At 53.3% G+C, this 13,076-nt stretch overlaps 1 protein-coding gene and 1 long non-coding RNA gene across 4 annotated transcripts in view; both read left to right on the forward strand.

Moving 5' to 3' along the window:
- Positions 1-203: 203 nt before the first annotated feature.
- On the forward strand, positions 204-3,520 carry LOC121009882 (uncharacterized). Its single transcript, XR_005780889.1, has 2 exons — positions 204-694; positions 2,917-3,520. It is a non-coding gene; the product is annotated as an uncharacterized LOC121009882 (long non-coding RNA).
- Positions 3,521-8,253: 4,733 nt separating this feature from the next.
- The window catches only part of KIAA0513 (KIAA0513 ortholog), a 59,893-nt gene continuing 55,070 nt past the window's right edge, over positions 8,254-13,076 (forward strand). For 2 of the 3 annotated variants that reach the window (XM_040443251.1, XM_040443256.1), the window contains exon 1: positions 8,254-8,374. The gene's annotated coding sequence lies outside the window, so the exon portion shown is untranslated. Of the gene's footprint in view, positions 8,457-13,076 lie in introns of all 3 variants that reach the window. The other variant, XM_040443252.1, reaches the window with a different exon arrangement.

The following is a 13,076-nucleotide window of genomic DNA, read 5'->3' on the forward strand; positions in this document are numbered from 1 at the left end:
ATCATGCGGCCGCGCTCATGGCCGGGCCGGAGCGGGCCCCGCGGCTCGGCTCGGGCACGTCCCGCCGGCCCGGTCTGAGGGAGGCAGCCGCCGAGCGGACACGAGAGCGCAGAGCCCTGCCTGGGGAGCCGGGCGGCGCGACCCCCGGAAGTGAACCCCGCGGGGTCAGCGGCGCCGCGCTTGCGCACTTCCGGCCGCGCCGCTCGGGCCGCGGCGAGGGCGCGGGAGGCGATTGGTGGGGGCTTGGAAGCCGCGGTCGTCGTGGAGCCGAGAGGCGTAAGGGCTAACAGTTTTCTGCCGCAGGCAGCTCGCAGCCGAAAGTTCCTCTCGCCAAAATCAAAAGCTCCATCCAAAGGGACGTGCGGAAGGGAAAGGATGGGGGGGAGGGGGCTACGGGCCGCCGAACGGTCCAAGCCGCGCCGTCAGGCTGTCAAACTTGGTGGAGCGCTCTCGTCCCGGAGGCCGCGGAGGCGGCCCAGAGCCAGCTTTAGGTGTGGCTTGTACAGTGTGCAGAGCGAGAACTCAGAAAATGGGGAAATGGAGGCGCGGGGGTGGAAACGATTGGGCCGGAAAGCGCGTGGGAAGAAGGGGAAGCGCCCTGGACTGGGGGCTGCTGGGGTCCGCTGCGCCTCCGGACCCCGCTCTGAGCATCCCAGCGATTCCCTCCGGACGATAGGTCCTAAGTGCTTTGAAGGTAGACACATGCTTTATTTCTTTGACTTTCCTATAGTATTGGGGGCGACTTCCGCAGGGCTGGGAAGTAGGTGCTCACTGTTTGTTCTTAAACTGGTAAGTGCTTGCTAAATCGTTGTAAGATTAATGACAGCCGAAATGACAGCCAAGGGATCTATCAGAATCTCCCTGTGTGCAAGCCACCTTCTCGCCATTTACCACCCTTGCTTCCAAAAGTTTAGCAGAAAGTCACTCCGGCTAAACTTTTGGAAGTAAGGGTGGGGGATGCATTTAAAAGTTGAAACTTTTGTTACTGTATCTTGTACCTCTGTATTCAAAATGGGGCTGTGAATTTAGTTCACCCTCTCTGAGCCTCCCATCTCCTGCTGTCTTCGTTTTGGGATTTGTTTCCACAAGGGAGGAAAGTGAGTGAGGCCTTCAATCAGTGACCAATTCTTTTTGCATGGGCTGAAAGAAAGGATGATTGTCTTTGAATAACACCGTGACAGCAAGCGGGCCTGTGCCTGGGATATCTTTGTTATGAGCCGAGTTAAAAGAATAGGGCTTTTAAAAAAAGAAAATTTGCCTAACAGATGCGGAACTGGCTTGAACTTTCACCAGGCAGTTGACTTTATGCCTCATATCTGTGGACAAGAATCATTTGCATCGCCTCTGCAGCCTGTAAAGTCATAAATAACTTAAAGAAAGGAGAAGACCCCAAGGAACCAGATAACCCAGAAGGGTGTGCCAGACAATGTCTAGTGTTCATTGAAGACTGAATAATAATAATAATCTTTTTGGCCCATTTCAGAGTCTGTCGCAAAAAAGTGGAGGGTAGAGGGATTCCCACCCCATAATTCTTCTGATAGTCCCCAACTTGTTTATATTGCCTATGCTTTTAATCCTGGCGTATCTTGTGTATCATAACTTTGACGGTGCACCGCTTTCCTAAAGGAAATGGTGCGATAAAATAATCCATTAAAATATTTAACGGTATTTAGCAGCAGTTGGCAAAAACAATCAACTGTTATCAAGGGTTTTTGTTTTGTTTTGTTTTTTAATCTCGACAGAATTGGCATGTTTTTTCAAAAGGTCTTCTGCGGGTCATTTCCCCTCTCCAAGCCTCAGGGGTTTTTTTTGTTTGTTTATCTCTAAAATAGGAGATTAGATTTGATTTCTAAGGTTTCTTCCTGTTTTAAGACTGTGGTTCAACACAGAGTGTTTGCCTCTCCCTGATTTCACTGAGGCCCTGGGAGCAGAAAACCTAATATTTCCCATTCCCCTTGTAGTGAGAGGAAACTTCCCACCTCCCGGGTCAGTTCTGTTTACCCTTCAGGAGCTAGGCTCCAGCTCACCACCTATCCCAGGAAGCAGCCCTTTTAAAGTAAAGGCTCTATTCAAACATGTGGAAAGATGCTCGGCCTCATTTGCAGTCCGAAGAATGAATGCAAATCTGAAGTACAAGGCGATGCCACTTTTCACTTAGTAGGTTTGCAAAGATAAAGGTTCGGGAATGCTCTGTTGGCAAACAGCCCCGACTGATGCAATTGTCAATTGTTCATCTCTTTGCAGAGCAAGATAGCAATATGAGCCACAAAAATTTGACCCAGCAGTTCCCCTCAGGAGTTTCTCCTACAGGTAGCCTTACCCCCGTGCACAAAGCTGTTTGCCCTGGAGTTCACACGGTAGCACGCTGTAGAAGCAAAAGACTGGCAGTGCCCTGTAAGCCTGTGAATATATTAGGTAAGATACGTTGCAAAAAAAAAAAAAAAAAACGTTGCGCACACAAAAGGGAACAGCGTGCTTTACAATTGTAAAAAGGAAATGAGGCGTGTTTTCACGAATTCAGATATCTGGTCTTCAAGCTATATCAGGTCTATTGTGTAAAACTGCGTGTTCTTGTGTAAGAAAGCAGAGTGGGGAGATACATACGTTTATATGTACGTAGGCTATCCCTGGACAGATACACAAGAAATGGGCATGTAACGTATTGATTTTTTTTTTAAGTTTATTTATTTATTTGGAGAGAGAGAGAGAGAGAGCGAGCAGGGGAGGGGCAGAGAGAGGGAGAGAGAGGATCCCAAGCAGGCTCCGCGCTGCCAGCGTAGAGCCCTACTCGGGGCTCGAACTCACGCAGGGTGGGATCGTGACCTGAGCCGAAATCAAGAGTCGGACACTTAACCTACTGAAGCACCCAGGCACCTGTGTGACTTGTTAACTTTCTGGCCGTGTGTTTATTTTTAGAGACACAAAAATATAATTGAACGAGTCAACACGCTCCAGCAGGTGGGGAGGCACCTCACAGAAGAGACTGTCCAAAACGTGAAAAAGTGCTTGTTTTCACTAGACGTCCGGGAAACGCAGACTGAAACCACAGGGAAATGTTTACACACCCACCAACATGGCCAGAATGAAAAAACACCGAGCCCTGGCGAGCACCTGGAATAACTCAGAGCCTCTATCCGCTCCGGGGGGGGGGGGGGGAGGTAATCGTTAAACTCCCTCGTAGGGCACTTAGTAGTATCTGCCAAAGCCGCACGTGCACGGACCTGTGTTCACCGGAAGACACCTGCTGGACGGTTCACAACCTAAATGTCCGTGACCGACAGAATGGATAAGTGGTGCGTACTCATACAATGAACTACCGTACAAAATAGAGACGAGTCGCGCAAACCCGTGTTGGGTTAAAGAAGCAAGACCTGAGACGGTACGTGCTGCGTGGTTCCATCAATAAAAGGTTCGGACTCCCGGCAAAACTGGTCTTTGGTATGGGCACACGTGGCGGGGCAAGGGTTACCCGCGAGGGGGGTGCCGGGCTAGTAATAAAACTCGGTGTCTTGGTCCCAGTGCCAGCTGTGTGTTCCTCCAGCTCTTCCGCAGGTAGACAGCGGCAGAGAGAGAAAGAGGCGGGCACTTCCGAAGGTTGTACAGTGGAAAACCAGAGGTTCGTTCTGGAAGGGGGTTTGGGTTTTGCCTTAGGTTTTCCCGCGGGTTCTGTGGTATCGAATGCAACAGCCAGAATTAGGGAAGCTAGAAAGCTGACCGTCCACAACGCGTGGGTATTGGATGAGGCCCCCAGAGTCTCAAGAGCCCTGAGTGGTATGTCCTGAGCTCCTCTGCTCGGGCCACCTCGCCCTCGGCTGTGGGTGGAGCCTGCTGGGGCCCCCGCTCGGTGGGGAAGGCGAATGGCCAGTGGATGGGTATGGAGGACCTACTGGGTGCCACACTCTGGGCTCGGGTCTCTGTCGCCTCGATGGCTCTCTCATGCCCTTTAGGGCTTCATCCTTTGGCGCCTTCCTCCCTGGAACCCCATCTCAAACTTCCCCCTCCTGGCTTCGCTCCTTGTCACGTGTCCGCCAATGCCATACGTCATTCACTTCCGGTGCGGTCCACCCCCGGCTGCAGAGCAAGCCTCACGAGAGGCGGGGAGCTCTGTTGCTCTTGTCCGCGAGTGCTTCCCTAGCGCCCATCAACCAAGAAATCTACATTGAACGAATGAGTGAGCACACTGTGCCTGGCCCCTTTCCTAGAGGAACCAACGGGCTCAGAGAGGTTAAGCGGCGGCTCAAGGTCACACAGCTAGGAGGGGAAGGGCCAGGAGTCAGACGCAGGTCTGTCCTCTTTCCTGCTGGCCTCCCCATAGACTCACCTCAGCCTCACAGCCCTCCGAAGTTGGTGTGATCCCTTTGCACAGCCGGGGAAACTGAGGCTCAGAGTTAAGTGATGGCCTAGCAGGGACAGCACAGCTAGCTTGCAGACCTCCTTCTGTCTGCCTGTGAAGATCCTGTTCCTTAGGCTGTACCACGCTGCCCTAAGGGGGGGGGGGGCAGGCCGCACACTAGGACGGGCTATATGGAGCCCTGCCACCTGCCTGCTCCTGCTGCCAGGGCCCAATCACCAACCCGCCCGGAAGCAAGGCCCCGCCCATCCTGCTCCTCCTCTCTTTGTCCTGTTGGCTCATTCAACAAGCATTTAAGGACCTACTCCGTGCGTGGCACCTTGTCAGGTGTTGCAGACACGCGAGTGAGCAAAAGCAAAGTCCCTGCCTGTTACAGAGCACATAGACTGAGCAAATACACAAGTGCACGGTTACAAACAGGCGTGTTCCTATAAAGGCAAAGGACATGATGTGGTAAAAGGGTGCACCTGGGAAGCTGGCCTGCCCCCCCCCCCCCGGGGGGGGGGCACGTGGCTTCCTTTCAGCTGTGATATGCGAAGGACACACGGGTATTTGATAAGCAAGGGGGTGTTGGGGGTGGAGGAAGAGGGTTCCAGGTAAAAGGGTAGGTGGGAGGCCTCAGTAGAGGGCAGCATCGATCCTCTGAAGCTCTGCAAGGGGCCAGTGTGGGGAGGACGGGGTGGGGGGCAGGGGCACTGGGGGAGACCAGGCTGGAGAGCTTGGAAGGGCCAGGTCGTGCTAACAACCAGAAGGACTCTGGCCACATCTGAAGGGCAGTAGGAAGCCACTGGAGGAGATGGTCCCATTTGTGGGGTTTTCTTTTTTTAATTTTTATTTTTTAGCGCTTATTTATTTTTGATACAGAGACAGAGCGTGAGTGGGGGAGGGGGCAGAGAGTTGAAGGGGACACAATCCGAAGCAGGCTCCAGGCTCCCAGCTGTCAGCACAGAGCCGGACGCGGGGCTGGAACTCACAAACCGCGAGATCACGACCTGAGCCGAAGTCGGACGCTCAACCGACTGAGCCCCCCAGGCACCCCACATCTGTGGCTTTTACAGGTCACTCCTGCTGCCCTGTGCAGAACAGACTGGAGAAGGGCAAGCATGGAGGCAGGAAAATGTCAGCTCGTAAATGTCACTGGAGCCATGGAATCAGAACCCTCCACGCTTTGCGGTCGGCGTAGCATCACCGTTAATGGGTGCCAAACAACTGGGTGGAAAGTTCATTAGGAAAACAGGGTATCTAAATAGCCTAAAAGTATCTTTCCCACAGATGACTAATTATTTACAAAGGGGAAACAAGAACCTTTACGGTAGGGAAACATGTCACCGTCTCAACCATGGGTCAAACGGCAGCAGCAGTGATGAGACAGACTGGCGTAGGCACCTCCTGATGCAACCACACACATCAGTGCCGCTGCCTGCTGCCCGTACGGTGTTCCCTGACGACAAAGGGGCAGTCGGAGACACCTAAACTGAGAGGCGTCCCATGAGACATACGCTCCATACGCACATCAGGACAGAGAAGAAGACTGACTTCGAAGATGGAGGAAGGCGCCCCCAGCCAAGGGATGCACGAGGCCCCCAGAAGCTGGAAAAGGTGAGGAGGCCCTCCTGCCCTGGGGCCTCCAGAAGGAAAGATGCCCTGCTGATACCTCGATTTTAGGGTCTGACCTCCAGAGCTGTAAGATACTAAGTCCATGTCCTTTTAAAGCCACAGCGTTTGTGGCAATATGTTACAAAGGGGAGGTGGAAATAGACACGACAGGCAACGGAAAACAGAAGGGATGCCAAGTCATATCACCTCGTTTATCTGTGTAATTGGTTTCCAGAACCATCCTCTACTCAAAGTGGTTTGTGAATATTGATTCAGCCATCCAATAAACTTACTATTTCTCCCACCTTTGCACAATATCACGAGATAATGTCAGCAAATGCTTTGTCCTGGATATCTGGTTGCATTCCGCCACCTGCCCAGAATCCGTCTGCTTCCTCATTTGCCTGTGGGGACCCGCCCTCCCCACCCTCTTCACCCAAGAAGCAGAGTGGAGCTTATCTTCACTCGTGTCCAAGTATGGCCAGTCCCGTCATCCCAACAACCTGGCCTCAGAGGTTGGTTCAAAGGGCTGAGCACACAAGGAACGTTGGCCCATTTAGACCAAATGCTAGGTCTCTTGCTGGAAATACTGAAGGACAGAGTCCTTTCCCCCCTGAGGTTGCTAAGTTGAAAGAACATAGGCCTGTTGCTATTGGAGACCACTTTATGTAAAAGCCCCTAATCCGAGAACGAAGCCAGCTCCGAGGGAGGTGGTCAAATAGCGGGAGTGACACCAAGTTCTGATGACATCATCGGTGCCCCTGGATCTTGCTGGGCCAACCCCAGAATTTAGGTGAGTTATGTGAGCCGATGTAGTCCCTTTTTTTTTTTTTGAAAAACCAGTTTGAATGGAGTTCTGCCACTTACAACTGAAAGAATCCTGATACATACAGCTTCCGGGTCCAAATACACGATTTCTATCCGATTTCCTGATTCAGCAGTTCGTGCGTTTCACAACAGGAATATGGTTAACCCAGCACAGCTTGGTCATCGGTGCTTCCTCTTCTGAGGGGTCAAATGGTTTTTTGTTAGTAATCTGTCCTGAATATTTCCCATGCCCGTATCTAGTTCACTGGCCTGGGGTTGGCGGAACTTACTTTCTCTCCATCTTTGTTTAATGGCCACGCATCTGCCTCTGTCCACCCTTCTGGTGAGATCAGAATACCTTTTATGAGGCATGGAGAGACAGGGTTCATGTGAATCTCTTGAGGAGAAGTCACACGTTCCCCAAATGGAATCTGACCCTGCCTTCCGAACCATGAGATCCAGACCTGTCCCGAAATCGAGAGTGGGCTGCTTAACCCACTGAGCACTCAGGTGCCCCCAGACAGGGCTTTATTTCATACAAGCAGCCACCAGAAGGGGCATTAGAGCTCTGCGATGTAGCCGTGGAAATGTGTTTGGAGAACGTGAGTCCTCTCTCTGGAAACATATTCTCTGTTTTGCTGGTGCTGGAACCAAGTTTGACATAACCCCAGTATTATCGGGAGTGGGTGTCAGTTTGTTTCTGTACTTGCTCCTCCAGAACTGAAAAAGCTCCCATAGGAGACACTCCTATTTTTACCTTTTTCTTTTTTTTTTTTTTTAATTTTAGAGGTGTAGAAGCAGCAGAAACCAAAGGGCCTAAAGTTGTTTACTGTATTCGCCGAAAAACTGCAGACTCGCCTAGAACTTTTGGTGCAAGTGAAGTGGGATCCATCAGCGTTTAAGATGACCCCTTTGAAAAAATAAATCAGGCCTCAGATTGCCCTTGTATGTACCATGCACCGTTGCCTGACTTGTTTGAAAAGTGTGTTCATTAACGTCAAGACTTCACCCTAACTCTGGCATGGGCGGGCAGGAAATAGCAAATGACATCCTCGTCTTAAAGGTGGAGACGATCCAGGCCCGGAAGCAACCAGAGCCAGGCCTTATTCCGCCCCTCCCCCCACCGCTCCCTGCCAGGGCTTCCCGGTCCCCCCACCCAAATCACCAAATCCCCCTCTCCTGCGCTCGCGGAACGGCCGGTCCCCAGGGGGGAACCCTAGTTTTGAGCAGATCCAGGAAACGGGACCCACAGTTGGACTCCGAGCGTGCTTCCGGGGACGTCGGGCCCAGGCCTCCCGTCCAGTCACAGTCGCGGCACCGAGAGATCCGGGGCCGGAGTCGGGACCCCGACCGCCCCGGGCGTCGGGCGCCAGCAGCCAGCATCCGCCCCTCCCCGTCACGTGACCCGCTCTCGGGTCGCGCGCGCGGGGCGGGGGCGGGGCCGCTCTCGCGCCTGCGCAGACGGCGCCGGGAGGGGGCGGGCACGGCCGGCTGACTGACAGCTCCCGCGGCTGTCGCCTCGGAAGGACCCGGCTCGCAGGCCCGCGCAGTGGCCGCAGCGCGGAGCCCGGAGGCGCCCGCTCGCTCCCCGGTCCGACCGGTCGGCCGGCGCCCGCCGCGGTGAGAGAGGCTCCCGCCAGCGCCTGCGAGGGGGAGACGCGTCAGCTGTCCGGGCGGCGCGGGGCTCTCCGAGGGCCGGCGGGTGAGGGGCTTGGGAGGAGGAGGGGGCGGCCGGATGACGCGGGGTCGGGGGTCGGGAGCTTCTGCGGGGTCCGCGCGTGCCGGGGGGAGAGGGTGGGAGGGGAGCCGGGAGCCCGCGGGGGGGGGGGCGGGGCAGCCCCGGGGGGGGGAGGGACAGGGGGCCCCCACCCCCCCCGGTGGCAGATGGTTGTCGCCAGGTGGCTTTGGGGTGGAGTCGGCCCCTGGGTCCTGGGGGAAGAAGAGCCCCCAGACTCCTGGGAGGGGGGTGCCCGGAACCAGGAGGGGAAAGGCATTTGCCAAGTCGAGCTGTGTGTTCAGTCTTAAGTTGGCTGCGTCTCTGCTCCCGGGTGGCCGGCGGGGGAGGCACGGTGTGTGTGTGGGGGGGGGGGGGGCACCAGGGGCGGGGGCCCCCCCGGGGGGGGGGGGGGCGACAACTGTGCGCGTGCCTTCGCGGCGCTCCGCCGTCCCCCGGTGCGGGTCAGTAGGCACAGAGGTTTGCAGAGGGCACGGCAGCCCAGGCAGGCGCAGCGCTAGGAGCTCCAACAGCTGGGCTGGTTCGGGGTGGACTGAACCAGAAGCCCCGGGACCGGAAGGGACGGCCGGTGGTCTTCCTGGAGCCGGGTGCGTTTTCCCGCGCGTCCGGGGGTTTGTGCTCCGCGAGGTTGCCCCCGGATTGCACTCGGGAGGAGGACTTGGCGGTGGGCGCCAGCCAGCTCCTGGAACTCCCTGGGTCAGCGTGGGGCACGGGTGGCCGAGCTGCAGACTGAGCAGGAGCTCGCCTCTGAGCTGGCACAGGTGAGTCAGGGCTGGAGGCACGCAGACCGCTGTCAGGGACCAGGCTGGGGGGCCCCCCCCCCCCCCCCCCCCCCCCGCCCGCGGGGGGCCGGGGGGGGGGGGGGGGGGGGGGGCCCGCCCCCCGGCTGCGGGCCCCGGCCCCCCCCCCCCCCCCCCAGGCCACTGTCACCTAACGCTAATGTTTCTGATTCGTTTGGTGAGAGGCACCCGCTCCCGGAACCTGAGCCAGGGGAGCCAAGATACAGAACCGCGGAATTAAGCAAAGAAAAAAACACAAGGAAGATTGCGATTGGTTGTGCATGAGCGCTTCTCCAGGTCTTTGACACGTTTCTGTGTGGAAGTTTATGTGCTCGCTTTGTTCAGAGTCGCTCCCTTCCACTGTCACCTGTTTTTAGTTCCGTTTTGTTCAGAAGTAGGACTGCTTACGCCTGTGCACAGGGGGCGAAAGGCTTCTGAGATCAATTGACAGTGAAAAAGTTGCCTCGTGAGATTTTCTTTTTCCACAAAAGAACTGAAGATGGGCTAGGACTCACATGTAGCACTCTTAGTGATTAGCATATCGTCTCTAGCCTCTTGCGCGGTTCGGGGATACATTCCGTGGGTTTTTTTGTTGTTGTTTTGTTTTTGCAGTGTTTGTCTTTTGTATGGCCTGCGTCAGCCAACGTGCAGATAGTCTGAATTATTTGAGAATGTAATACGTAAGGGCAGTGACAAAAGCTACCACTCAGTGACGTGAATAAGTTACAAACCTTAAATAATTTGCTACAGAATTCGAGAAAGTGAAGAAGAGTGATTCCCTCTATGACAATTAACTTTGGTTCTTCAGAGGCAAATTGATTTATGGGGACTCCAAGAGAGGACACCTTTTAGGACAAATCCTATGAAAGGTTTAGGATGGAATGACTCATTCTACATGCTTCCCCCCCCCCCCCTTCCTTCCTCAAAAAAGAAAATAATCGGGTTGAAAGAAACATCAAAAGCAACCTGGGAAGATCTAAAAACAACAACAACAACAAAGTCATGAAAATTCAACCAGCAGCGGGGAAAAACATGCCAAGGGAGGAGTAAAACCCTGTTGCTGATGATAACCCCTCACTTTGATGTGACAGAGTACTTTACAAAGGGCTCTGGCACAGAATCTCGCTTGATTTTCGCAATAAACTTGGCATGATAGGTGGTGTTTCGTGCCCATGTCACAGATGAGGAAACTGAGACCAGGCGACTGCCCAAAGTCTCTTAGGTACAAGGGGGCAGAGTGAAATGTTAGACCCAGCCATCGGACGCCAGATGCAGTAGCCTGCCGTTGGCCTGTGGAGTGGGGTGTGGTGGGGGGACGGGTTTGGCACGCGGGCTGGCCGCGCGTCCGTCTCTCCCACCGCCCGTCTCAGTCACGGAGTCAGCTTAGCTCCCGTGTCCTTCACCACATCCCCACCCAAGCCTGAGGGTCCGCATCTACTCAGATTTGTTTATCCGTCTTAGAGAAATCTAGTAGGAAGTATGATCGCAAGGGACCTCTTGCTCCATGGCTTGGTGTTTCCAAATAGTCTAGGTGTCTTCAGCCGGGTGGGGCCAGAGAGCAAGGCAATTCTAGGGAAACTTGCCCTTAGCGTTTTCCTCGTCCGCCACCCGGAAGAGAAATGCGGTGGTTGTGAAACCCGAGGAGCTGACCCAGGAGTTTTGTTGATTTGACGCGGTATTTTATACGTGGCATCGTCTGGGTTATGGCGACTTTTTTTTTTTTTTTATTGTTTTTTTAAACAGGGCACAGCTGTTCTCATTAGGAAAGAACAAGCTCTAATCCCGCTTTCTAGATCTGGGCAGCGAGATCCGGAAAAGGACTTTGGGGAGGGGGCGGGGGGTTATCTGAGATCGGTTTCAGCAGGCAGTGGCACAAAACAGAATGACAGTTAAAAGGGCACAACAGTAGATGTACAGATCTGAAGAGGAAAGGTGATAGAGGTCCAGTCTACTCCATGCTGAGGACATCGTGTTCTTTTCTGGACATCACATTTAACAAAGGGCATAGAAAAAAAAAATCAAGACTAGTCCTTGGAAATTGCTACAGTGGTGAATGAATTATGGCTGGGTAAGCCTGAGAACCTGGGGAGCCATGATCCCAGAAGGTTTAGGGCTGTCATTTATTAAACTTGTTTTATAGGGGCCCAAGAACCCAAGGACACAAGCTCTCTGTCTAAAGTTAGAGAGACTTTAGTTTTAAGGCCTTTCTCGTGCCAGAGTTGAACCATAGCCCTCCCCAGTGGCCTGCCAGTACTCTGGGGAGCGAATTCAAACTTCTCACCGTGGTCTGCTTGGGGGGGCTATGTGAGTGCTAGTTGACCTCGCTTGAGTCTCCAGCTTCATCACTTACCACTCACAAATGTCCCACCTTCTTCCTGTGCCTTGCACACATCCAGCTCACTCTGCCTCACTCTACCCACCCTGAAGTCCTTTTCCGGATCTCGCTGCCCAGATCTAGAAGGCGGGATTAGAGCTTGTTCTTTCCTAATGAGAACAGCTGTGCCCTGTTTAAAAAACAATAAAGTAAAATAAAATAAAATAAAAGTCGCCATAACCCAGACGATGCCACGTATAAAATACGGCGTCAAATCAACAAAACTCCTGGGTCAGCTCCTCGGGTTTCACAACCACCGCATTTCTCTTCCGGGTGGCGGACGAGGAAAACTCTAACTGCCTCAGGGCCTTTGCACTCACTGTTCCTTCTGCAAGATTTCCCCATGGCTGGCTCCCTGTCATTCAAGTCAGCTGCTCTACTGTCACATCCTTAGAACTTCCCTAACAATTAAAATAGTTTCTGCCTGGTCCCCAGCCCACCCACTTTGTTACTTTATGGTGTTTTCTTTTTTTCATAACAGTATCACAGATGTCCTTCTTTGAGAATGCTTTTATTACGTGCTGCCCATTTACCACTGTATCAACAGTGCCCCAAATCGTGCCTGGCATATAGTAGGTGTTCAATTGATAATTTGTTGAATGAATGATTTTTGTGACAGATCTTTTCAAAGATGGGAGGGATTGCTGCCTTGGTAGATACCAAGTTGGTTTTCTTGTGCTAGAGACAGACACGGGCCGACTAGCCAGCCATTGGGCAAGATAATTCAAGCATTAGATAGCTAGGGAAACCAGATAACTTATGCTAGTGCCCTGGGGCTGCTGTAACAAAGCACCACAAGCTTGGTGGCTTAAGACAACATATATTTATTCTCTCACAGTTTTAGAGACTAGGAGTCCAAAATCAAGGCGCTGACAAGGTTGCTTCCTTTTTGGGGGTTCAGAGGGAGGATCTGTTTGTGCCTCCCTCTCAGCCTCTTGTGGGTCCCAGCAATCGTTGGTGTGTCTAGCCTTGGAGCGTTCTTCTCGCTGTGTGTGTGTGTGTGTGTGTGTGTGTGTGTGTGTGTGTCTGTTTCTGTTTCTTCTAAGGATACCATCAAATTGGTCATATTCCATTATGACTTTATCTTAATTTAATTACATCTGCAAAGACCCTGTTTCCAAATAAGGTCATGTTCGCAGGTTCTGGGGGTTAGGACTTCAACATATCTTTTTAGGGGACACAATTCAATGCATAACACCTTCTCACTTCAAGATCCAGTGACATTTGAAAGGGAGAAACTGGCAGGAGGCGCTGGGTTCTTTTTAGGGATAATGGCATGGATTTGGATATTTTTACATAAAGCATCATGGTCCTGGGGCACCTGGGTGGCTCAGTCAATTGAGCGTCTGACCTCAGCTCAGGTCATGATCCCACAGTTCGTGAGTTCGAGCCCCGCATCAGGCTCTGTGCTGACGGCTCGGAGCCTGGAGCTTG

This window comes from Herpailurus yagouaroundi, unplaced genomic scaffold, assembly GCF_014898765.1.
Source record: "Herpailurus yagouaroundi ecotype Mexico unplaced genomic scaffold, PumYag 190, whole genome shotgun sequence".
NCBI lineage: Eukaryota > Metazoa > Chordata > Mammalia > Carnivora > Felidae > Herpailurus > Herpailurus yagouaroundi.